General features: G+C 45.5%; 1 protein-coding gene across 1 annotated transcript in view; it reads right to left on the minus strand.

The window, feature by feature from the left end:
• MBOAT2 (membrane bound O-acyltransferase domain containing 2) overlaps positions 1 to 26,454 on the minus strand; it is an 841,228-nt gene that overhangs the window by 699,869 nt on the left and 114,905 nt on the right. The gene's annotated exons all lie outside the window — the stretch shown is intronic.

Below are 26,454 nucleotides of genomic sequence, written 5' to 3' on the forward strand. Positions count from 1 at the left end.
GAGCACTGGGGCCCTGGGTTACCAGGGTCCCAGTGACACATACAACTAAAACAACATATATACAGTGAAAAATGGGGGTAACATGCCAGGCAAGATGGTACTTTCCTACAGTGTTGTGCTCAGGCTTGCATGATAGGGTGTCAGAGCAAGTGCCCTCCTGCAGATAACATAGTTATTCCATATCCAAGAGTTGAAAGTCCACCCACAAGTGGTCAAAGGGGGGAAAGCCATCTCTGTCAAAGAGGTGACCTATTGATTGACAGCTGACCGTCTGCCAAACGTAGAATGCAGCTGGTGCAAGACCTGGCGAAAAGTCCATATTGCCTACTATCAGAGTGGAGGGGAAAGTAAGTAAACCTTTACATGCTGCCACCCTGTCCCATACCTTCAACACTGATCTGGTTATCGAGGAGGACTAAAGGCCCCACGCTTTTTATGGGCGTTTCAGAAATGGAACCTTCCACAAGTGGGCGCCCACAAAAATTCGGTCCATAAAGAGCCAGTGTTTTCCTGATTCTGCCCACAACCATTCCACCATGTAGTGGAGTTGGGCCACGTGATAGTATAGTTGGAGATTTGGGATGCAGGGAAAACCCACTCGGGTGGGTCTGAAAGATAAAAAGGATCACTGAGCATGGCCATCCTTACTGTCTAAATTCGGCCTAGCTAAGAGAGACAATCCAATGTCCATCCTGCAAGGTCCCAAGTAACCTGGCGGAGAAGAGTTTTGTAATTTAAGGTTGCAGTATCTGCAACTGTTGTGGCTAACTGTATGCCTAAGTAAGGAATGGAAGTCGATGTCTGCTGTATTGGGTATCAACAATATAAATGCGCCTCCGTTTCTGGGGATACTGTGAGATTAATGGATGTTTATTTGGAAGTCAGCCGCACTTCCGAATAGCACTACCTCTTCTAAGAATGCTGGGAGGGCACTAATAGGGTGGTCCAATGACACAAACAGACCCCAGTGATGTTCAGGTTGTTGCTCACTCTTTAAGCGAACGGCTCCATGTAGAGCGCAAACATTAAGGATGGATATCCGTAGCCTTGTGGTGTCCCTCTGCTACTGGGAAAAGTAGCTGATGTCCGGCTGTTGACAGTCGTCCTCAGGCAGCCATAGTTGCTCAAGATCCAAGTTCAGAACTGTGCCACACAGCCGAAGCTGGCAGCTGTCATCGCCAGGTAGAGCCAATGGATGCAGTCGAATGCCTTCTCTGCGTCTATGGCCAGGAGCATTATTTCCCCATTTTGGTCGCTTAGCTTTGTCAATGAAATTAGAAATTTTCTTGATGTTGTTGCTACACTGCCGGTGCGGGACAAAACCTGCTTGATCTGGAATTATCAGACCCGCATAAACAGGTTCAGGCGGACAGCTAAGATACCCGTGAAGAGCTTGGCATCTATAAAAAAAAAAGGAAAATGGGCCGATAAGACCCACACTGTCATTTGTCTTTCCCAGGATTGGGGATGACAACTATAGATGCCTCCATCGTCAAGGACAGAACCGTAGAGGGGCCAGTGATTGAGTTGTAGAACCGAATCAGTATTGGTGCCAGTGTAGTGCAGAAGGCCTTCTAATACATCCCCAGGAAACCATCTGGTCTTGGCGACTTAAGGGGTTTCTGGCGGGCTATAGCAGATATGACTATCTCTATACGAATGGGGCAATCTAACCCGTTCGCCTGGTCTTCCGAAAGCAGGCTGTGCACGAAACCCAGAGGTAGATGTCTGCAGCATTTAGGGTAATGATTGGGCTGAGTAGAGGTCCTTGTAAAAATCCCAGAATTGGGAGGTAATGAGGTTGCCCCCCATGATTTATGAGCCATCTCCAAATATTAAGGACTCAACCACTGCAGCCTGTCATTGTGCTTGCAGTCTATTAGCTAATAATCACCTGCATCTGTTCCCTTCCACATAAAGGGAATGTTCCGAAAGACAGGCTGTGCACGAAACCCAGAGGTAGATGTCTGCAGCATTTGGGGTAATGATTGGGCTGAGTAGAGGTCCTTGTAAAAATACCAGAATTGAGAGGTAATGAGGTTGCCCCCCATGATTTATGAGCCATCTCCAAATATTAAGGACTCAACCACTGCAGCCTGTCATTGTGCTTGCAGTCTATTAGCTAATAATCACCTGCATCTGTTCCCTTCCACATAAAGGGAATGTTCCGAAAGACAGGCTGTGCACGAAACCCAGAGGTAGATGTCTGCAGCATTTGGGGTAATGATTGGGCTGAGTAGAGGTCCTTGTAAAAATACCAGAATTGAGAGGTAATGAGGTTGCCCCCCATGATTTATGAGCCATCTCCAAATATTAAGGACTCAACCACTGCAGCCTGTCATTGTGCTTGCAGTCTATTAGCTAATAATCACCTGCATCTGTTCCCTTACACATAAAGGGAATGTTTAAGATGGCGAAGGGAATATTCAGCTCTGTTCATATCCAGCCCTGCAAGTTGTTTCCTAGCCGATTCCAGTTGTCACCATGCCCTCGGGGTGCCAGCGTGGTGATGTATGCGTTCCAGTTCCTGCACTTGCTGCTGTAATTGTTCCTGTTTGTCTCAACCTGATTTGGTGTCCCCGCCGATATTGTGATGAGTTCGCCTCTAATCACCGCTTTCAGTGTTTCCCACAAAAGCAAAATGGAACTATCTGGTGTATCATTAATAGTAAAAAAAAATTAATAGCCAACGTGATCTGCTTGATTACTTCTGGCCTGTGTAAAAGGGTTTCACGTAAGCGTCAGGATTGGTGTATGTGCCTCGTCCAAGGGAGTGAGGGATCTAATGTCACTGTGGTGTGATTGGAGAGCGGGCATGATTCAATGTCTATCAAGGAAATCAGACCCTGTAGGTCTGTAGTTCCCAAGAAGTGGTCAAGGCGGGCCTATGTCTTGTGAGTGTGGGAGTACAGTGGATGGCGCTTCCTCCAGTGATCTCGCAGCCCCACCTACCTGAGCCAGTTGGCACACTCTTAGGACACCCCTCCTGCTCCCACCCTGTGTCTATGTGGACAGCGGTCTAGGTCATTGTGGAATACCAGGTTAAGGTCTCCCCCAAGTAGAACCAACCTGTCTTGGGAGGCCATGACGTCCACCACCAGTCTGCGGATGAACTGCTCCTGGTCTTCATTAGGAACGTAAAAAGAACCAAGAACGAAGGCATAGTCCCCAAATTGCATGTGATGTGTTAGTAACCGGCCCCTAATTTTGGGAAGTCTAGTACTCACTGCTCCCTGAAAGGAACTGGAGACCAACATGGCAACCCCCGATGTCTTAGTCACAGCGGAGGAAAAGAATTGCTGTGGGAAGGCCAGGGACCTGAGTCTATGCCAATCGCTCAACACCAAGTGAGTCTCCCGCAGGAGGCAGATATATGCCCCTAAATGCTCCAAATATGAGATGATGGGTAGTCTCTTGACTGGGTTGCTAAGTCCTTTCATGTTAAGTGTAACGATGCATAGGGTGTCATGTGTAGCAGAAGTATAGCTCAGCTGCTATAGTGTACCCACCATTTACCAGAACTCCGTAATCCTCCTGCGTGCAGTTCACCCTTAGAATGCCACTTTGTGGTTGACTGTCACAAGTTAGATGTGCTCCAAGGAAGTGTAAGAACCCCCCCTCATAACACCCTAAAAGAATAATAATAAACACAATGTCCCTGGTAGGTCAAGGGCTCCATCCCAAGCCTGTGGTGTCCCAGTGGTATCTTGACTATAGTGGTCCCTGACACAACTCAATCTCTCAACCTTGACACCCCAGCCTAACACCCCCCTCCCGCACTCAACCCACAATCAACCAAGGCAATCTAGGAGCCCTCATTGGCCTCAGGTCACTTCTTGTTTGTTGGAGTCACAGAACAATGTCTCTAGAACAGCGTGCCGTTCCTGCTTTATGGTGGCAGGATCAGGGCTGACGCCTCTGGTGGTGGCCAGTCTCAGTTGTAATCTGGAGCATTTCATGGCCCTATGATCCTTGGGGCCTGACTGAGCTGCAGTGTGTCCTCCTTTGGATTCCCAGCAGGTCACATGTCTGTAAGAGAGCAGATCTGCTTAAATTTCCCTTCCTAGAGGAAGACAATGCAAAGCAGATGCCCCAAGGAATAAGAGACACCCTCTGCAGCCATGTAGTCACGGGGCAAATGTCTCTCCTCTTTTGAAGCGTTAATGCTGAGAGATCTTGGTAAAGCATCAGAGTATGACCTCTAAACTGCAGGGTGTGCACCTCTCTTGCTTTATGGATGTACACTAAGATGTCAGCCGGGCGGGATTTATACAGGAGGGGCGGGGCCACTCTGTGAGCCCTGTCCAGCTGTATGTCTATGTATGTCTATTCCTAAGAAATTTTCCAAGATCTGAGCAATCTCAATCTTGGGATAGATCTTTCCTCACTTTCTGGAGATCGTCCGGGAAGGAATGAGTCACAGGGCCCTCGTTATCCTCACTCTCCGGTAACAAGTCCTAGCTAATGCAACTGGAATGGTCGCTGGTCAAGCCCCCTGTGGGTTTCGTGAGCATCTCTTTTAGCGAGCGATCTTTTATGGAATGTGCAGTCGCCATGTCAAAGGCAGTAAAGAGGGGCTTCCGTCACAGAAGAGGCTATGAAAGGTGGTGCTGGATGCCGCATGATGCCATAGAATGATGAGCGGAAGGGTGTGCCACATGTATTATAGTCCCTGGGGGTGACCCGGTCTGCAACGTCCACGTTTATGCAGTGCTAATGTTTACCAGAGGTCCCACACTTCATTCACAGCTCCAGGTTCCCCCGGCTGTTGCCAAGACAGCTTCCGTCTGTTGCGCCGCGGCCTTCTGAAATACTACTTTTGTGCAGCTGACGAGCCCTCCTGCTGTTTAAGAGGATAGGGCTAGTTCTCCACCATGATCTATGGACCCCTACTAGTGCCAGACAATGTTGCTGTGTGGCCCCTAAAGTCACTGTTGAGTGGTAGGTGTGCAGACTGCTAGGTCTCTTCTGGAAGGGCAGGGTATGGCCCAGAAAGTGGCTCCGTGAGCAGGGCCCCAAAGGGACTCAGCGTGAGGTCTCAGTGTGTGGCAGGTGTACAGCTGTGGCAAAAACACTCACAATCTCCTTTGGCCACGGCCGCAGTGGCCCTGGAGAGGTGTTTCACTATAGTAGGTGGGTCCTGAGCTCATTACAAACTCTGGCTGCCTCTTGCAGTGCGCAGGTGGGCCATAGGCACCCGGGCTAGGGCCGGGTGTGCAACAGTGAGGTGATGACAGATAAGAAAGGCCAGCAGCAGCTTTTCAGTGCACTGGAGAGGTAAGACCCCAGCCAGCACGGTACCTGACTTGAAGCAGGAGGGGGCCACTGGGCTCTGGGACAATCAGGTCGACTCCCTCCTGTAGGCTGCCAGCACACGGTTCTTCGGCCCCATGAGCGGCAGCACTCTCACTGGTCGATGTGCTTGTAGATAGTGCTCAACTACGCAGTTTGCCTTAAAGGTTAATGGCTGGGGGCAGAAGGGTGCAATGCTGCCATGACCTACCTCCAAAGGTCTCGGTCCATCCAACAATTGCCGCCCAGCCCCGATATTTCCGAGCTTGTCCCCCCTCCTGGCCTGCATCGTCTCAGCCGGGGGAAGGCAGTCCTTCCCCTGTCAGCGCTTGCGGAATGTTGAGGTAGGTAAGGCTCAGTGGTGTCAGATGCTCTGCTTTAAGGGCCGCTGGTGAGTCAGGTCAGAACAAGTCCCCCTAAGGGCCACTGCTGTGCTTCTCCAAGGAGTCAGAGTTGTCACAGTCCAGGTTGCACTCATGATCCCATGACGCCCACCATTTTGTTGTCTGTAGTGAGGTGTGGCCGTGCCTGCTGCATCAGCTCAGCGGTGTCCAGCCAGCATGGCCTGCTCCGGTCCTCTGTCTGCTGTGCGGGGTGTCCCCGAACACAGGGAATACCAAGTGGGCCCAAAATTAGAGGCACATAGGGGGGCTAAGCAGAATCCAATGGGGATGGAGGGGTAGGAAAGCACATCCTACCTGGCCGGCATCTTGGCCACATCCCCAGCATTGTTTTAGAGACATGGCAATAATTAACATGAAAAGACAATTGTAGACAGTGACCCAAATGGGGCTCGTTTGAAATTCAAAGACTGGATTATTTAGAAGAAAGTTTGAGAGAAAGTGAAAAGAAATGCAAGAAGGTGAATTTGTTAGAGTGAGATACCTATCATGCATGGCAAGACTATGTACGAGGTAGACAATGGACGGGCTGAACGACTAGTAAAGGAAGCCTGGTAAAATATGAGAGATAAGAACAAAAAGAGAAACATACTGAGCTGTGCAGAGATAAGTGCTGATTCAATATATAATGATGTACGAATAGCCAGCGAGTCTGAGGAACAATGTGCCACAGATAGTGTTAACCTATTAAACTTCCTAGCTGCACGTGCTTACAAACAATCTTCAGATAAAAATCATTTTGTTCAACAAGAGGTTTCCTACCAAGGACATCTCTTGTCGAGACAACTGGATACAGAGCACATGAAAACCATTCCACAGATACACCACCTAAGACTCCGAAAGAGGTGCATGTATTTTATGGCAGGGCAGGCTACTGTCACCATTGGATCCCATTTTTTTAAATTCTTTTTTTACTGATGGCTCTTACCCACAAGGACACACCTGAACCATTGTCGTTGACAATGGACCATGAACAGCTTGCCATTCAGCAAGCTCTCCACGAATCTCCTGCTTTGGGGCTGCTTGACTATTCCAAAGACTTTCACCTTTTTGTTCACGAGTCTGACGGATATGCTCTTGTGGTACTCACCCAGAAGCATGCTGATTATAAAAGACTGTGCACATATTTCTTTGCCACACATGATATAATAGCTATGGCATTGCAATCCTCTGTGAGAGCGGCAGCAGCCCTGTCTTGCCAGCAGGCAGAAGCGTTAATAATGAGGCACACTGCACACCTCTACGTACCACATTGAGTGGATCTGATTTTGAACAAAACAAGAACACAACTGACAAAACGCATGCCTAACAGTGTGTCTGTTCAGCTCACATGTACAACTACACAGATGCAATGTCCTGAACGCTGCAACACGACCACCTCACAAGTGGGATGACATAAAGCTGCTTGATGATCATGACTGCATTCAAAGAACGAAGGAACAGAAAAAGGATAGCAGAGATTCGCAGGCCACACCACTTGACAAAGCTGAAGAGGAACTAGGGGTGGTTCATGTCTTAGAACAGATGATGGCACAACATTCGCTGTATATGCAGTTGCAACATTACACAATGTAGATGAACGTTGTAGAATAATGGAACAATCAGCATAAGCTGCTGAAATAACAAAAGGGAAACAGTTAACATTTATAGAGACAGCCAATATGCATTTAGTGTTGAACATCACTTTGCTCCTTGGGACATAATGTAACCTCTTTCTTTCCATAGTGTGTCAAACATACAACATGGTATGCTAATAACAAGAATTTACTGGTCCTCCCCAGGAGAGTGGCCATAGTTAAGTGCAATGCACACAAGAAACTGACTGACAAAGTGGGCCAAGGAAACACATTTGCAGATATGACAGCCAAAACAACAGTCAAAGATAGTGGCAGCCTTATGCTTGACACCAGCACCTACAGAATAAAAGACCATTGATATGCCATTGGAAGGAATATGTTATGCTACTAAGGAGGAGCAAAAACAATGGTCTCTGAGTGGCACACATTTGAAAGGGTGTTGGATGGACAAAACGGGTATACAGTACATGCTGCCAGACACCTATCTCTACTCAATGACATTAACGATGCACAGCCCCGCATGCATGGGTAGGGAATCGCTTGGTGAACTGTATAACTATGTTTTGAGTCAACATCAACATGAACATCAGGAAATATGCAACAGAAGCGTGCCAGAGTTGTATGGTTTGTGCTCAGCATAATGAGGGGAAGAGCAGCCCCAGTGCCCAGGGAACACTTTGTACAGCTGATGGTTTGCTTTGAGAGCTTGCAACTGGACTATGTAGAAGTACCAGTCACAAACAAGAACAGGTGCATTCACATCGTCTGCATGTTCTCTAAATGCAGAGGCATATCCAGTGAAAATGAATGATGCATTATCAATTGTGAAATGCCTGATGAAAGATTAGATACCAAGGTTTGGGATTCCCAAAAAACCTTAGACAGACAATGGGTCACACTTCACAAACAAAGTGATGGAACCTGGTGTGCAAAGCTCTAGGTGTGAGTCAAATGTTTCACTGTGCTTATCATCTGGAACCAGCAGGTGCGGTGGAGAGAAAATATAGGGTGCTTAAAAATAAAACAGCAAAAATATGTGCTGAGATGAAAGTGAGATGTATGGACACTTTGCCGATTGCACGATGAGCATAAGAAATACCCCTGATACACAGACTAAGTTGAGCCCTCATGAGATAGTAAAAGTGTGACTCATGACCACATGTGGGGCTACTAGAGAAAGAAATGACAACTGTGATGTAAAATGAACTAATGAGAAATTATTGCTTTCCTCTGGCTAAACATCATTCTTCTATTAACCAGCAGGTAAAGACGGCCTTGCTGGAGCCTCTGCAAGGTACTGGACACAGCTTTCAGCCGGATGACTGGGTGCTGATATGTAGCTTCCAGAGGTTCAAGTGTCTTCAGCCTCGGTGGAAGGGCCCAGAACAAGTCCTGTTGGCCACGCAGACTGCTGTTTAATGCACCAACAAGAAGTGGATTCATGTATCCAATCCCATCTGATATAGGAGCAACCGCAAGCAGCACTGCCATTATTTGCCACAACAGCAACAGAAGGAATATAGCAACACCCACAACCCCCCAGCAACACGACAGAACCATACAACACGAGCTCACAGAAAAGCAAGAACAGTTAGAAGAATTGGAAGAAATGTTTGGGCTAAGGTCCTGGGGAAGAACAAGCAACTAGAGGAAGCGCAGCCCCAACACAGCCAATACCAGAAATAACCATTGTCTCTTACAATTGGGAGGTCCATACCTGTTCCACAATTACTGCTACTGGAATAAGGACAGTAAACATTGAGGAAAATGAAGAACAGACACTGGGTAAAATATTGAAAGCATTAGAGGTAAACACAGACCTCAGTACAGGCCTGATTATCACCTTTTTGAATATTGACAAAATAACAGACACAGAGCGAAAATTGCTAAAAGTCCATCTTGGTGGTCCAACTGTTAACGCGTCTCTTTATGATAATTTATTACACATCAGGACTCATTTTAAGCCAATGAATCTTTTGTCCCAGTTGAGAGACACCTTAGGACGAGATAGCTAATCAATATGTCAATCAATATGTCAATAATGTCATCAATATTTATCATAACAACACATTTCAAAGTCATTAATCAATTCAAAACCCTTCCATGACCTTGCAGCCATGAATAACCACACCAGTTTAGTAGAATTTTATAAGTTTTATTCCCTATTAATTACAAATCTAAGAGCAGATGCGTTAATCTCAAAACCAAGAAACATAATAGCATAGTCATATTGCAACTTTGGTAAAATTTCATTAAGGCGAGAATCACAAACATCAGAACATAACACGGCGTAAACATAGAACAGTTTAGCAGAGTGCCAATAACTTGTCAGTTCAACAAAGCATAGATTTGGTTGTTTGTCTATTTGCGTCAGTTTAGTGAACACCTGTCCTAACCACTGATTAGCATTAGCACGTTGGGCTTCATGCAAAACAATTTAGAACACCAATTTGGAAAACATCTAACTATGTTAAAAGTAAGCAGTTGGTACCTAGAAAGGAAAAGCAAACAGACAAATCACAATTGCATTGTCATAATTACCCTCCAAAGTTTAGGTCAGCGCACAGGTTCATGTCGCGCCGCGTGGTGCGGCGCGAGCCGAATGTTCGTTCACACCTCGTTACTATGGGCCTTTCCGTATTCTTCAGTTGGTCAATCCTGTCACTGTCCGTCTTCACTTACCTCATACATGGAAGATTCATCCGGTCTTTCATGTTTCTCAGCTTAAACCTTATGTGCCTGACCCTTACTCACGTCAGTTTCCTTGTCCACCTCCTGTACTCGTGGATGATGTTCCTGAATATGAAGTACAGGAAATTTGTGACTCTCGTCTTTTTCACAAACGCCTTCAGTATCTGATTCATTGGAAGGGTTATCCTCTCAGTGAATGCTCTTGGGAAGATGCATCTTCTGTTCACGCTCCTCGCCTGATTCAACGCTTTCACCGTTTATTTCCTCTCAAACCTGGCCCTTCGGGAGGGGGACCTACTGTCGCGCCGCGTGGTGCGGCGCGAGCCGAATGTTCGGCACAAGCCGGGCGTTCGGCTGGGGCCGCACAGCGCGTTTCTAAAACGCGGCGCGCCCCCAGCCTTTCATGCACTTTTCGAGGCCCCAGGCATTGCATGGGGCCTCGCTCTATCGTTTTCCACCGCCTTGCTGGGGTCTCCTGACCCCCCTTACCTGTTCTTCTTTCTTCCTTCTTGTCCTCTTTCTTTTCTTCTTTCTGGGGTCTTTTTGTTGTACTTTTTTTATGTCTTCTTCCCTTCCCAGGTTACCTTTCTCTTCCCAGCATTCATTGTTCCCTATTCTCTATGGTTTCTATTCTGTTTTGTTCTATGTACCTCTCCCTGCCTAATATGGTGTCCTTTTACTTCCTGTGGGTCACTTCCTGTCTTTTGGTATATAAGGGCTGTGTTTTCTTCATTTCCTTGCGCTGCAACACTTTCTGCTCAGTTAGTGTCTTCGCTCCGGATTTCCTCCCCTTTTGGTTCTGGATTTCAGCATTCTGTGTTTCCTGACCTTTGCTCCTTTTGGATTCCTGTTTGTTTGTTCTTGTTTTTTCCAGGAATCTTCCTGTTTGGAGGTTTTTCCCCTTTTCCTAAGGTTTTTTTTCCCTCTGGCGCTATTTTCTGAAGGGCACGGTCTGTTCTTGGCGTCTCCATTGCCTACAGCACCGTGGCTACCAGAAAGAGTCGCCCCTTTTTGGGCCAAAGTCGAACATTGAAGATCCACGCCACCAGATCTGCAAATTCCAGGCGCAAGCAGCACGTGAGTCCTGACAGATTGCAGCGCCCAACCATTCCGACGCCCTCAAACACCATGGATGACTCAGTGGCGGCTGCTGCAGATCCGGAACAATCTTTTTTGACCACGATTCAGCAACAAGCTCAGGAATTGCAACAACTACGCAATGAAAATGCTGCGTTACGACAGGCTTTGGCTCTCCGCACCAGTGATGTTCCAACTATCTCCGCTTCCACCCCTTGTTTCTCTGGTGAACCAACCAAGCTTCGCGAGTTCCTGGATGCATTAACAGTGTACTTCGCCTTCCGACCTACCCAATTCTCCCACGACAGGACCAAGGTGGGTTATCTTATCAGTGCCTTATCCGGTCCAGCCTTGGCCTGGGCAACCCCGATGGTGTCCTCCAACGACCCGGTATTGTCGGACTATTCCATCTTTGTGAGTCGCTTCAAACAGATGTTTAGCCGTCCTGGATTGGAAGCCTCTGCTGAAGAAGCCCTATGTGACATCCAACAAGGCTCGCAAGACGTCCTGCAATATATAACCCGTTTTCGTCAGCTGGCGGCAGAGACCACTTGGGTGGAACGTACTCTGGTAACTTTATTTCGTAGAGGACTCAAAGAAGAAATAAAGGATGAACTAGTACATTCTACCAGAGCAGAAGAGCTTCGTGGCCTGATGGATCAAGCACTGTCCATCGAATATCGTCGTCAGGAACGGAGATCGGAAAAGAAAAGGAGTAGAGGGTTTTCCCAGCCAAGTAGCTCACGAGCTTGCCTACAGCGTTCCGAGGAACCTCGCACTCCTGCTAGAGACATCGAAGGGGAACCCATGCAGGTGGATACTACCCGAGGTCCGCTCTCTGCTAGTGAACGAGAAGACAGACGCAAGAGAGGGTTGTGCCTGTACTGTGATTCTGCTGGTCACATGCTTCGTACCTGTCCTGTACGTCCACCCAGGCCTTCGGGAAACGCCACCTCCCGTCCTCTGTAAGAAGGGAGGGGACGGGATCTACAGCTATACCTTCCATCAGCTCCTTTAATGACAATACAACCGCCTTGTTCATTTTTCCTGTCCTGTTACAACTTCCTGACGGTCGTCAAGAAAAGACTATGGCATTACTAGATTGTGGTGCTAGTGGTATATACATGGACAAGACGTGGGCTGCTGCTCACCAAGTTCCTACACAAGCAAAAGAAGTACCCGAACAGGTACACACCGTGGATGGATCCTTGATATCCTCGGGTCCTGTAGACACCACTACCCTGATGTTAAGTCTACAGGTGGGAAACCATCAAGAACACATTTCCTTCGATCTTATCACGTCCCCCAACCATACCATCATTCTTGGAATTCCGTGGTTCATCTGACATAACCCGTATATAAATTGGGTAACCCGGACAGTTTCTTTGTCTTCGCAATTTTGTCATGAGAACTGTTTTACTTCCGACAAGTATTGGTCTCCGAAAAGATCCTTAGATACTGAAGGTGCCACTGGTATGTCCATTAATACGGTCCAAGGGGTCCCAGACCACTATTTGGAGTTTCAGGATGTTTTCCAAAAACCGTCGAAACCTGTGCTACCTCCACATCGAGAATATGATTGTGCTATTCCATTGGAACCCGGCACAATTGTTCCTTTTGGGAGGATGTACTCTCTCACGGAACCCGAAAGAGAAGTTCTAAAAGAGTATCTGGACGAAAATATACAGAGTGGTCTTATTGTTCCATCGTCGTCTCCGGCTGGGGCTCCTCTCTTTTTTGTGCCCAAGAAGACAAAGGATCTTCGTCCTTGCCTGGATTTTCGAGGTCTGAATAAAATAACAATTAAAGATCGTTATCCTTTGCCTCTCATCAGGGACATACTAGAAGCTATCAGAGGGGCTCAACGTTTTACTAAATTAGATTTACGAGGAGCTTACCACCTTTTACGCATAAAAGAAGGCGACGAATGGAAGACAGCTTTCAGGACTCCATTTGGCCATTTTGAATATAGGGTTATGCCGTTTGGCCTCACTAACGCCCCCGCAATCTTCCAGAGATTTATGGACTCAGTGTTTTCAGACCTTCTGAATCAGACAGTCGTGATCTACCTAGATGATATTCTTATTTATTCTAGAAATCCTGAACTCCATTCTTCCCATGTGAAACAAGTTCTTCAAAGACTTCGTGCTCATCAACTATTTTGCAAACCAGAAAAATGTGAGTTCGACATGACGGAAGTCAAATATCTGGGCTATCATTTAAGTCCCACTGGCATAGCTATGGATCAAGAAAAGGTACAAGCTATCCTAGAGTGGCCTTCTCCTTCTTCCATAAAAGAAACACAATGTTTCCTAGGGTTAGCAAACTTCTATCGACAATTCATTCTAGACTTTGCCAGACTGACTAGCCACATAACTCACACCTTAAAAAAGGAAAATTTAAAGAAAGGGTTTGTCTGGACTGAGGCGGCTGAAGCAGCCTTTCAAGAATTAAAGAGAGTCTTCACCCAAGCCCCCATCTTGAGACATCCAGATACCACCAAACAATTTATAGTCGTTACTGATGCTTCTGAGCGAGCCATCGGAGCTGTCTTACTCCAACGACAAGATGATGATGGTCTTGAACATCCTGTTTTCTACTTGTCTCATATCCTTTCCACAGCTGAACAACACTATTCTGTACTGGAAAGGGAATTATTGGCTCTGAAAACAGCCTGCCTTGAGTGGAGACAGTTTCTGATGGGTTCCAAGGAACCATTTGAGGTGAGGACAGACCACCGTAACCTACAATGTTTACGAAATTTTGTATGCCAGAATAGTCGTCAGGCCCGCTGGGCCTTTTTCTTCAGTCAGTACGATTTTTTTATCACATATATTCCTGGATCTCAAAACATTCTGGCTGATGCTCTGTCTCGCCGATATCCAGAGTGTACTCCTTCCTCATCTCAGTATCTTCTGGAACCCCGTAAGATCATTGGAGTGGCTCAGTCTTTCCTGGAAGAAGTACAACTGGAATACGCCAACCTATCGGACCACGACATTGAAGAACTAAGACCATTAATACATAAGAAACAAGGATATTTTTATTATCAAAACCTGATATTCCTCCCCACTAACAAGGTGCAAGAAAAGGCATTACAAATGTGCCATGATTCACCTGTAGCTGGTCATAGAGGCATCAAGGCCACACAAGAACTTCTTTCACGATTTTTCTGGTGGCCTACCTGGAAGCTGGATGTGGAAAGATACGTTCAGGCCTGTCCCATATGTGCCCAAATCAAGATACCCCATACCAGACCGGCAGGATTACTACAGCCTTTGCCTGTTCCACCGGCCCCATGGCATACCATCTCTACTGATTTTATGTGTTCACTCCCACCATCAGCAGGAAACCGGGTCATCATGGTCACGGTGGATTCTTTCATGAAGATGGCTCATTTCACTGCCCTGAAAAGGCTACCCACTTCTCAAGAACTAAGTCAAATATTCATTGATCATATCTTCCGTCTCCATGGACTTCCACATACCATAATATCTGATAGACGACCTCAGTACATTTCCCGATTTTGGAGGCATTTTTGTAAAACACTAAATATTAATAGAGCCCTGTCTTCAGGATTCCATCCTCAGACCAACGGCCAGACCGAGCGTCTGAACCAAGGACTAGAGCAATATCTTCGATGCTTTTGCAATTCTACCCAAAGTAACTGGAACACTTACCTCTCTATAGCAGAATTTTCCTACAATAACTCAGTCCATAGTGCCTCCAAGGTCACTCCCTTTTTCTGTTCATATGGTTTTCATCCTACCTCTTTTCCTACTTCTCCACAATCCAACTCTCCTCTACCCGCTATTACCTATTTCTCCAAACGCCTTCTCCAAATCCATAGACTAATTCGATCTAATTTGTTACATACCAAGAGATATATGAAGAAGGCTGCTGACAAGAGACGTGCTACCAATCCAGACTATCATCCGCAAGATAAAGTCTGGCTCTCCTCCAAATTCTTACCCTCACGTCTTTCTCAAAATAAGTTCACACCTCGTTACTATGGGCCTTTCCGTATTCTTCAGTTGGTCAATCCTGTCACTGTCCGTCTTCACTTACCTCATACATGGAAGATTCATCCGGTCTTTCATGTTTCTCAGCTTAAACCTTATGTGCCTGACCCTTACTCACGTCAGTTTCCTTGTCCACCTCCTGTACTCGTGGATGATGTTCCTGAATATGAAGTACAGGAAATTTGTGACTCTCGTCTTTTTCACAAACGCCTTCAGTATCTGATTCATTGGAAGGGTTATCCTCTCAGTGAATGCTCTTGGGAAGATGCATCTTCTGTTCATGCTCCTCCACTGATTCAACGCTTTCACCGTTTATTTCCTCTCAAACCTGGCCCTTCGGGAGGGGGACCTACTGTCGCGCCGCGTGGTGCGGCGCGAGCCGAATGTTCGGCACAAGCCGGGCGTTCGGCTGGGGCCGCACAGCGCGTTTCTAAAACGCGGCGCGCCCCCAGCCTTTCATGCACTTTTCGAGGCCCCAGGCATTGCATGGGGCCTCGCTCTATCGTTTTCCACCGCCTTGCTGGGGTCACCTGACCCCCCTTACCTGTTCTTCTTTCTTCCTTCTTGTCCTCTTTCTTTTCTTCTTTCTGGGGTCTTTTGTTGTACTTTTTTTATGTCTTCTTCCCTTCCCAGGTTACCTTTCTCTTCCCAGCATTCATTGTTCCCTATTCTCTATGGTTTCTATTCTGTTTTGTTCTATGTACCTCTCCCTGCCTAATATGGTGTCCTTTTACTTCCTGTGGGTCACTTCCTGTCTTTTGGTATATAAGGGCTGTGTTTTCTTCATTTCCTTGCGCTGCAACACTTTCTGCTCAGTTAGTGTCTTCGCTCCGGATTTCCTCCCCTTTTGGTTCTGGATTTCAGCATTCTGTGTTTCCTGACCTTTGCTCCTTTTGGATTCCTGTTTGTTTGTTCTTGTTTTTTCCAGGAATCTTCCTGTTTGGAGGTTTTTCCCCTTTTCCTAAGGGTTTTTTTCCCTCTGGCGCTATTTTCTGAAGGGCACGGTCTGTTCTTGGCGTCTCCATTGCCTACAGCACCGTGGCTACCAGAAAGAGTCGCCCCTTTTTGGGCCAAAGTCGAACATTGAAGATCCACGCCACCAGATCTGCAAATTCCAGGCGCAAGCAGCACGTGAGTCGTGACAGTTCAGTCTTCGTCTTCAGGACATCAGTCAAATCGCCATCAGTCAGGACTCAGCTCGGGTGAAAAAAATGGGCACTTCCCTCATAAGGAGGTAAAGTGTAAAATGGACAAATTTAAGGGCGAGGATGGTTTTAAGCAAACCAACAAGTCACCAAACAGAGTGACAGAGTTTCTGGATAAAATCAATAGCATTCCCTAACCCACCTAAATGGCTCCCCGTGTCATGGGTTTTTATCCCTTTTTTGTTGTACATTCCCCCAAAATTCTATTGGATATTTTTTATACCCCACTATATTTAACCTATCAGAAAACACATTAGGTCACCTAACTTGTCGCCCCATATTATTTTACAAGTCTTTGATTGGTTCCCTTATTTGATGTCTTCAGAGGTGGCACGTCCAGTATGATTTCATCCTTCTGTAATTCTTTGCACATCTTTTGGTCAGTACTCCATTGTCTTCACCGGTTTGAATGACCTTGTACATTACATTAATCTACAAGGTTTCATTTTGTTTTAACATTATTCTACAAGCAATGGAAAATTCATGGGAACGGATCTAGCATGGTTACAGTCCTCTTGTAGTTTGAAGAAAAAACAAAGGTCATGTCCTTTTGTGAGTCAGCACACTGCAAGATAGGAAAAATACATTTAATATGAGAGCCACACAGCTAAGCTTCACTCATGCTAACTTAAGGCCTATAAGAATTTCAGCACAAATTCAATAACACAATTATTGCTAATTAGTATAAACTTATCCAATATATTGATACATAAACATCTTAATCACCATTATTAGTCCATGTATACATTGGTGGCCACTCCCCGTGGTCACATTTCAGGAGCACATTTAAGCAAAATTACTATTACAGTTTCTATGCAGCATTATCACACATTAATTCATAAACATTTCATGTTAATATAAATTATATAAGCTACGCTCTTTCACAACCAACGGTGTGGTATCTGTGTATAATGCAGCTGGACCTCTAGCTGGTATGGTATGTGCTAGCTAACCTGTGCCAGCCTTCTTTACTCTCCTGTCAGCCGCTCCAATCCAGTTATTGACAGACCAGGGAATGCAGCCGTCAAAAGTGCCAAGAAACGTTTGTCTAAAACAATACATGGTAAATGGTATCTTGTTATTGTGTTCATGTTTTTGATTTGCTTATCAGCATTTTGTGCACTGTATACAGCAGAAATAACAATGGGGAAGAGAAACTTGTGAATTGTACTGAGCAAGAGACAATAGTGAATAGTAAAGATACGAGTGATGCACTAAGAGATAGCAATAGCATTGACAATGAACATCATGATGATCATGCTCAGTCCTTTGAATACAATGCTTTTGTCAAATATTACATACAATACACAAGGTTTTCGATATGACTAATTACTACATATGTGGAAAGCTTCCTTCAGCCACTAGAGTTGCAAGGGGTTGGCAGGGGAATTGTATATGTATGCGGGGGTCTGCCTGTTAATGGCTCCCGCCTGATTTGGGTGGAAGTGGTTATTTGGCCTACGCAAAGAGCGACAGCATCATATGCGGGGTAGAAAAGAGACAGCAGAGTTACCAGTAGATACGCCAGGACAAGTGGCTGGGGATACAGCAAAGGGTTAGATGCCTTTTCTGGAGCCTAATATTAAACTCCAGGGAGGTTCGGAAGCTGGGCAGAGCTCTGGAAGCAATGGTTAATGACACTACTGCTATGACTGCAAAGATGACCATAGAGAAACAAGATATTAGACTGGTATCTCTTTAAAACAGGATGATTCTCAACGTCTTGCTGGCAGAAAAGAATTGCGTGTCTAAGACTGTTGGGTCAGAGTGTTAGATGTACATACTAGAATCTCATCCTACCATAATGAAAGCGTTGCAACATCAGCATTCCTGACAGATAAAAGACTGGTCCTTTGGCATTTGTGAATGGTATAGGTCATGGGGCTGGACAATACTTAAATGGATATTTATAGTAGCTGCAGGACTAATATGCTGCTGTGTACAGTGCTTACCCGCAGTGATGAGCGCTTCCTGTTCTATTGCGGTTGCTTTCAAGCCAAAGCCAGTAAAAATTGCTTTGGCCAATGCTATGATAATGCATGTTACTGTGGTACAGGAGTTATGTAGAACAGAAGCTGATTAAACAATGATAAGAGTAATGTTTGAACGAAGACTCAAAGCGCAGTTTGTGAAAGTTCAACCATTCAGCGGATTATCAAACTGCTCTTGCAAAAGTGCTTGTTGTGAGTAAAAACTGTAATTTTCCATTTTTCATGCTTGCAAGTGTGAGAATGTAGGTGCGAGATGTCACCAAAAGGTGGCCTTGGGGGTGGCTAGACTGCTTGCACAGAAGAGTGTTGACTGCTTCGACTGAGGGCCTTGAAAATGAAATAAGTAACTAACCACAAGTTAACAGAGTTCCTGCCAAAATTCTCAACAGTTGAAGTCACAGTTTTGTTTTTGAAATTTAAATTATGTAGCTGCCTGCACTAGATGACTGAGCACGTTCAATGTATCCCAATGAATGCTCACATATATAAAAGGCACAGCACAATTCAAGTAAGAAAGAACACTTGGTATGTTGGTCGACTCTATGTTCATGCTCAGGCATGGGCAATAAACGCTACTTTTTGTTTATTACCACACCCGTGTAGTCACTGTTTTTTTCCTTTCAGATAATTATGCTTGGACAGGCTCTCACACATCAAATTAAGCAATATTGCTTCCAGTACACGTCCACATGCTCCACTTGTTGGAGAAGTCAAGATGAGACGTACGCCCATTACACCAAATAGGTAGTGCGACTGGAGAGCGGATTGGCAAGGCAAATTCATCACAGTCTCACATTCTCTGAAAAAGTAGTTTTTCAGTAGTGCCTAAAGCTTGGATGAACAATAAATTGCCCACTTCAATCAGCTTGCTGTAATTTTTCAATCTTGCGCCTTGAAGAAAAATATGGAAGCACTGCACATGATATACAGATCACTTAACAATAACTTGACATCTTACCACTATAAATACACAGTTTGTGATCATAAAATATATCATACATTCAGAGATGTCTACATATTTGACTCTTTGATTCCTGGTGTCTACTGTATTAACTTACTAATCCTCTTGTAACTCTCGCGTTTCTGCACTGGGAGCACGTCTGGAGTTGACAGAGTGGAACTGTACATCTTTACTAAATGCAACACCTGGAATTAGTTTTTGAATTGGTTTTAAAGTTTTGCTTTATTCACTGGGAGCTGCATTTAGTAGTAGTAGCTTGTTTTCTGTAGGGAAATGAATGTATGTGCTTTACAGCTGTTACCATTCTAGTGCTGAAGCTGCACTGGTGATGTGTTTTTCGCTAGGCAGAACAGACCGACTATAATCCTGTATGGATTTGGTTGTGTGAGACACTGCTGGGAATTAGAGGCAGAAAGGGACAAAATGGCTATGTAGGGCTTTTTGCCCATTAAGGTAGCTGTGTGGGCATCCTAACCCTGGAGACCTCAGGGCAGTGCTTGCTGACCTAGGGCTCTATACAATGCTTAGTATGGGGCACACCCCTGTCTCCTAGAATCATGGCCCAGGTTGGCCGAGCTCCCTTGGCCATCAGTGAATCATCTGTTTGAGGGAACCTTCATAGTCATGGGTTGCTAAGAACTACTTTAGTGGCACTGACAAAGTGGCATTCTGTAGGAGACTGAAGACTGTACGATGGATGAAAAACGTCGAGCGAGGGTTTAGGAATCACATTAAGGAATCCTCTTCCCATAGATAGCAAAGTTGAGGAACAAAACACTGTCTCACAGATGTCCTGCACTTAGGATTACTATTTTAAGAAGGATTTATTCAAAACACGTTATCAGTGAGCAGTTTCTGTTATCGGGATACAGGAGGTACAGTGAATTAAGTTTATCCAAGATTGCTGCATATGGGCAGCCATATTCCTAAAAAAGATAGGCGTTTCATTCGTATGGCCTGTTCTTGCATACAAAATGTGTTTGTTCTTAGGATAACCCACGTTCTAGCTGAGCATTTCTGTAGTGGTTGTGGACACTGTGTACTCCCTATCCTTGATGTAGAATTCCAAAACAAATGAAGGAAGTTCCTTGAATAAACAACCTTTGAAGGTGATAATGCTCCTACGGTTGCTTAAACTTTGTTTATTGTAAAACAAAAGGTTCAAAGAAAAGTTCACGTTTCTGCTAAATTTATAATCTCACATTGTGCTGTCTCTCATTGCTCACGTTTCTGTCTGATCCATAAGGAAAACAGCTCGCTGGGTTACAAGTGCAGAAAGTTATTGTGTGTGCACTTATTCAGATTTCCCATAGAGACCACTTTATAGGAATATCTGATTTTACTGAAGTCTAGAGATTTGTCAAAGGCTTCTCCACTATTATTATTATCACCTGACCACACTTGTGGAGAAGTGTGAAGTGTGGCTCAATGGTTAGAGCGGCAGACCCTGAAGCAGAGATCTGGCTCAAGACCAGGGTTCAAGTCCCGCTTCGGCAGGTCTTGGGCTCAATTCCCCTTGACCAGATAATTCTCGCCTCGGTGCCTAATCTAATTCATGGGTGCAACTCTGGGCAATAGCTTGCTTAATCTCCACAACGGCCCCAACAGCGCTTGGATGCCTGGCTTCACCCTGGGGGTGCTCAGGAGTGGGCACCTCACAGGGAAAAGCCAGGAGGGGTTCCATAGCGGTATGAGTACAGCGCCTTGAGACACTAACGGGTGAGTAGTGCGCTATACAAGTGCTAATTTTAATTTACTTGCGAGAGGCACTTATTTGTTTTACATTATTATAGGGCTTATTAAGATTTCCGCCTTATTGAGCAAATAGTGATGCACTGATCTCAATATTAACTTTCACTTGACTAAAAAAAGTTTGCTTTTGTTTGGCCACATTTACTTGTGTTCCTGGATTGTTATGCCAAATTATTATTTTAATCAAAATGCTGATGAACTGCTGTGGATGCATTTTGCTTTCACTTCTTCTAATTATATTTTTCTTATTTAGTTATCTATCTTTCCTTGTATGTTCGACCATAGGAGTCATTGTGTGGCATACAAAAAAAGGTGATACTGGGCTCCAGTTGTTCTTTTGCTTTCATTTCCTCTCGACCCCCTTTCTATTTTGTTTCACTCATTCGCTTGCGTGCCTCGCTTTGGCACCACGTCCGAGTACAAGTGAGCATATTTAACGGTACAGATAATATGTCCAGCTGCTGCGCCAACACCTCACCAAAGGCAAGCCTGTCTGCACCCATTCATGCCACCAACCTGCAGGCCGCAACTTCTGCTGACCCTGAATGTGCTCCACCTGAAACCTAAAAGTATGATCTTGGATTGCGTTATATGAAAGCTGGACAGCACACAGGAGTTAGATAGAAGAAGTCTGTTAGAAATGGGGTTTCTAGCTGGCAGTCGGTTTGCACCCTGACCAAGTAGGGACCCTCACTGTTGTCAAGATAAGGGAGATACCCACTCAGATAACCCCTGCTCACTCCCTTCGTAGCTTGGCATGAGCAGTTGGGCTTATCGCAGAAGCAATGAGTAAAGCATTTGCACATAACACACAGTAACACAGTTAAAACACTACAAAAGGCCACCATGCTAGCTTTAGAAAGATAGCCAATATGTATCTATATAAAACAAGACCAAAACGAGAAAAATCCAACATACAGTGCTAAAGACATGAATTTTGTAAGATTTAACTTAAAAATACAGTTTCTTGAAGTCAATAGCTCCACCTGGGAATATCACGGGGTCATGATCAACAAAAACAACAGTTCAGGCCAGCCGCAGTGTCACGGACCAGCTACAGTGTCGGGAAGACCCACAAACAGTACCTTTGGATTTGCAGGGAGTCGTGATCCTCACAATGAGATCCTAAGAGTGGCATTGCTGGGGTCGTGGTTTCAGTTCTGGAGTCAGTGCGGAAGTCATATGCGTTGCGGATTGAACTCCAGGCTGATGAAGTCAGTAGCACTGGCGTAGATGGCATCGGGCTGCGGTGTGTAACGGGATGATGCGAAGTGCGGTGCCCACAGGTCACGTGAAGACAGCGGCTCGCTGACGGCATCCATCGGCATCGGTGAGACCAGAGCTGCGGTGTGAAGCAGGGCGGTGCGAGGTGCGGTGTCACCAGGTCACAGTGCAGGCAGCGGTGTTGTTGTTGCTGAAGTGCTGTTTTCGGTAGGCCCAAGCCAGTGGTGCGGGATGGGACGGTGCTTCGTGTACCTCAAGAGCAGTGTCCACAGGGCACAGTGCAGCCAGTGGTGTCTTTGTCAGCAGGAGCTGCGGTGGCAGGGATGCCCAGGTTGCAGTGTGAGCAAGGTGATGCCGGAGTGCAGGGTCCACAGGTAGCGGTGCGAGCAGCAGCTGGATGAAGTCGTCCGATGACGGTGAGACCAGGGTCGCAGTGTAAAGCGAGGCAGTGCAGCCCTGTAAGGCATTGGCAGGTCATGGTGCAGGCCAGCGGCTTCGTGGACAGCGTTGCAGTGGTTTCTCCTCTTGAACAGCACAAACCACACAGTTCCCAGTGCTGCAGGTCTAGGAAACTTAAGGCTTTGGTGTCCCTGAGACTTCAAACAGGAAGCAAACTCTACTCCAAGCCCTTGGAGAACTTTCTCAAGCAGGACACACAGCAAAGTTCACCCTTTGCACTCTTTTCAGACAGAAGCAGCAACTGCCGGCCAATCCAGCAAAGCAACACAGCAAAGGGACAGTATTTCTCCTCCAGCTCTTCAGCTCTTCTCCTTGGCAGAGGTTCCTCTTGATTCCAGAAAGATTCTAAAAGTCTGGGGTTTTGGGTCCACTACTTATACCCCTTTCTGCCTTTGAAGTTGCCCAATTTCAAAGAGAAGTCTCTGTTGTTGACAAGATCCTGCTTTGCCCAGGTCAGGCCCCAGACACACACCAGGGGGTTGGAGACTGCATTGTGTGAGGTCAGGCACAGTCCTTTCAGGTGTGAGTGACCACTCCTCCCTCCACTGTAGCTCAGATGGTTCATCAAGATATACAGGCTACACCCCAGCTCCCTTTGTGTCACTGTCTAGAGGAGAGGTGTAAACAGCCCAACTGTCAAACTGACCCAGACAGGGAATCCACAAACAGGCAGAGTCACAGAATGGTTTAAGCAAGAAAATGCCTACTTCCTAAAAGTGGCATTTTCAAACTAACAATCTAAAAAACAACTTCACTAAAAGATGTATTTTTAAATTGTGAGTTCAGAGACACCAAACTCCAGATTTCTTTCTGATCTGAAAAGGGAATCAGCACTTTAAAGTTATTTAAAGGCAGCACCCATGTTAACCTATCAGAGACACAGGCCTTGCAACAGTGAGAACCATATTTGGCAGTATTTCACTGTTAGGACATGTAAAACACATCCAACCTTCTAAATACACTGCACCCCGCCCATGGGGCTACATAGGGCATACCTTATGCGGTGCCTTACATGTAGTAAAAGGGAAGGTTTAGGCCTGGCAAGTGGGTGCACTTACCAGGTCGAATTGGCAGTATAAAACTGCACACATAGACACTACAGTGTCAGGTCTGAGACCTGTTTACAAGGCTACTTATGTAGGTGGCACAATCACTGCTGAATTTGATTTACAGGCCCTGTGCACCTCTAGTGCACTTTACTAGGGACTTAACTTAACTGTAAATCAAACATGCCAATCATGGATACACCAATCACCAATACAATTTACATAGGGAGCACTTGCACTTTAGCACTGATCAGTAGTGGTAAAGTGCGCAGAGACAATAAACCAGCAAAAACAAATCAGAAAAAATAGGCGGAGGAAGGAAAAAAGTTTTGAGATAACCCTGCAAAAAGGACCATTTGCAACAGAGTCATACCACTATCCCCATTTGTTGCTAACTGCAGTCAGGATTCTTTAAAAAACTCTTGAGTTGCTCTATTCTCTGTCACAACTTACATGCACTGTGACATCACTTTTCTTCATGGAGTATCCTAAATGACATTGAAATGTTATAAAACATTTTATGACCTAATTTTTCTGGACTGAAAGTTGCGTGTTTCTGGCAGTGAGTGGGGTTAGACTGTCTGATACAAAACACTCTCATCCCATGCAGTCAAGCAGTTTGGACACACAGGGAGAGGAGCAATTGAAAAGATGCTGGGATTTAGTTTAGCTGAAGAAACTTGAACCACAAACTCTCGAGAGATGAGTATGTAGGCGCAAATGTAGAAGTGGGCAGCACAGGCCTATGACGCCATGCGATCTGTCTCTGAACCTCTTCGCCTGAGAAGAGTTTTCCCCAAATAACTAGTATAGGCTACAACTAGGATTCGATGACTTGTATGAATTATTCCAAACCCATCGAAGATAGCTGTAGGATTTTCATTGGGATGTTGGATTTTGCTTCAGGAGATGGCAAAGACAATTCTAGCACCTGTGCTATTTTGTGTAAGAAAGACCTTTAGAAGCCAGGCTACGTGGGTAAGGAACGTCATCCTCTGGAGATGTGTCAAGACCACAAGCATTTGAGAGGTCTAGGAAAAGGCCAACTTCAGTGTGAAGAGGCTGAATCATCTTTCCACAATCACCAAAAATTTCTGTTGGGCATGTCCACAGCATCAGAATTGGACAATTCATCCATTCAAGCAAATTTGTTCTTTGGAGAGGCTCCTCCAGAGGCTGGTTTTTGAAGGATGGTCAAACATTTTCTCTCACCATTCAAGTAATGCCTGCCGACCTTAAGCACTAAGGTGCTGATGAAGGTGGCTCCCAAGAAGGTGCTGGTGTCCGCTTCACGACTGGCATTGAAAGTAATTATGTGGGTGCCTTGGCAGGCAGGGGTGTTCTTGAATGTCATACAAAGGGCAGTGCCTGTTGTGGCAAGCACTGGGAGTCATCAGGGCTTGGTGCTTATCATGGGTGTACCCTTGGGGAATTTACTTTTCCTCAGGACATTTGAAACTGAAAGAGGGGGAGGGACTGTTTGGAGAGTCCTTAAAGACTCCTACCAAAATAACCAAGCATCCTGCTCTTTTATGGCCTTCAGGTGCAGATCAAAACAGGACTTGAAGGTCAAGGGGTCGTGAATGGAGAAGGGACACCACATGCAGATGTTGAGAGGATATGATAATGTCTTCTTTAACAAGACACCAACAGCAGGGTTTAAATCCCACAATACTAAGTGAAATCTGGCTTAGTTATTGTCAAATTTGTTTAGAATGTTGATCAGTAAAGACTGAAAATGAACACTGGACCCTCGTAGGTAAAGCATGGAAAAACAGTACCAACATCAGTGTGGTAGACAGCGATGTAGGGCAGAGTTGCAACTGGACTTGCTTGGCACCACCTAGCAGTGAGGGAGAGGTATTGCTGAGGAAAAAAATCCAGATCCAGCCTGATGCCTGAAGAATATTCATAAGGTGAGGAATAAGAGGGAGGAAGCATCAATCAAGAAATCAGGTCAGCCCTGTACCAGTAATCAACCCATCTGTTGATTTACGTAATTTTTAGGTGAAAAAGAATGATATTAGTAATTCCTTTTCTATGATTTTGACTGATTTTATCACTCCTCAGACTACTTTAGACTCATCCATTAATACCGCCAACGGTCTCTCTCAATTCCACCTTTTTAGCGCTGAAGAGTTCTAGACCAGAATTCCTTTATTGAAATCTAGTCTCTGACGGATTCCAGTCCCCTGCATATTCAAAAAATCTCACTCAAGTGTGACGCCAGCTGCTTGCCACATTGGTAATAGGTTTTAGGGAAAGGCAGCAGTCTCATTTTCTTTTACACAGGCAATAGTTCTCCCATTGCTCAAACAAGCATTGGCAAAGCCAATATGTCTCAGCAATCCGACAGCTACAGGTGTAGGCAATATAAATGCATTTGTGTACAGCTCTGGGGCTGTTTTCATTGATAAAGACAAATGTTTTAACATTTCCAATGCATATAGCTCTCGGATTGCCAGGATTAGCATGCACAATTTCCAGCAGGCCACAGAATGCCATCTGTTTTCTCACACACAGTACGATGTACAGAGATAAAAACAAAGCTAGGGCAGGTAGGTGCTGACAACACTAAGACCCGACCTGCTGCCAGAAATGGTGTCTCTGGTGTGTATCAGTCAGGTAACTTGGTGGGTTCAGCATCAGTGCAAGAGGTGTATGTTTGTAACTTAAGGTGACGTTTAAGCAGCCAGGGTTGACTCAGCCTCTTGCCACTTGAAAGTGGATGAAAGGAATCTGGTTGAGCTTAGCTG

Source organism: Pleurodeles waltl, chromosome 5, assembly GCF_031143425.1.
Source record: "Pleurodeles waltl isolate 20211129_DDA chromosome 5, aPleWal1.hap1.20221129, whole genome shotgun sequence".
NCBI lineage: Eukaryota > Metazoa > Chordata > Amphibia > Caudata > Salamandridae > Pleurodeles > Pleurodeles waltl.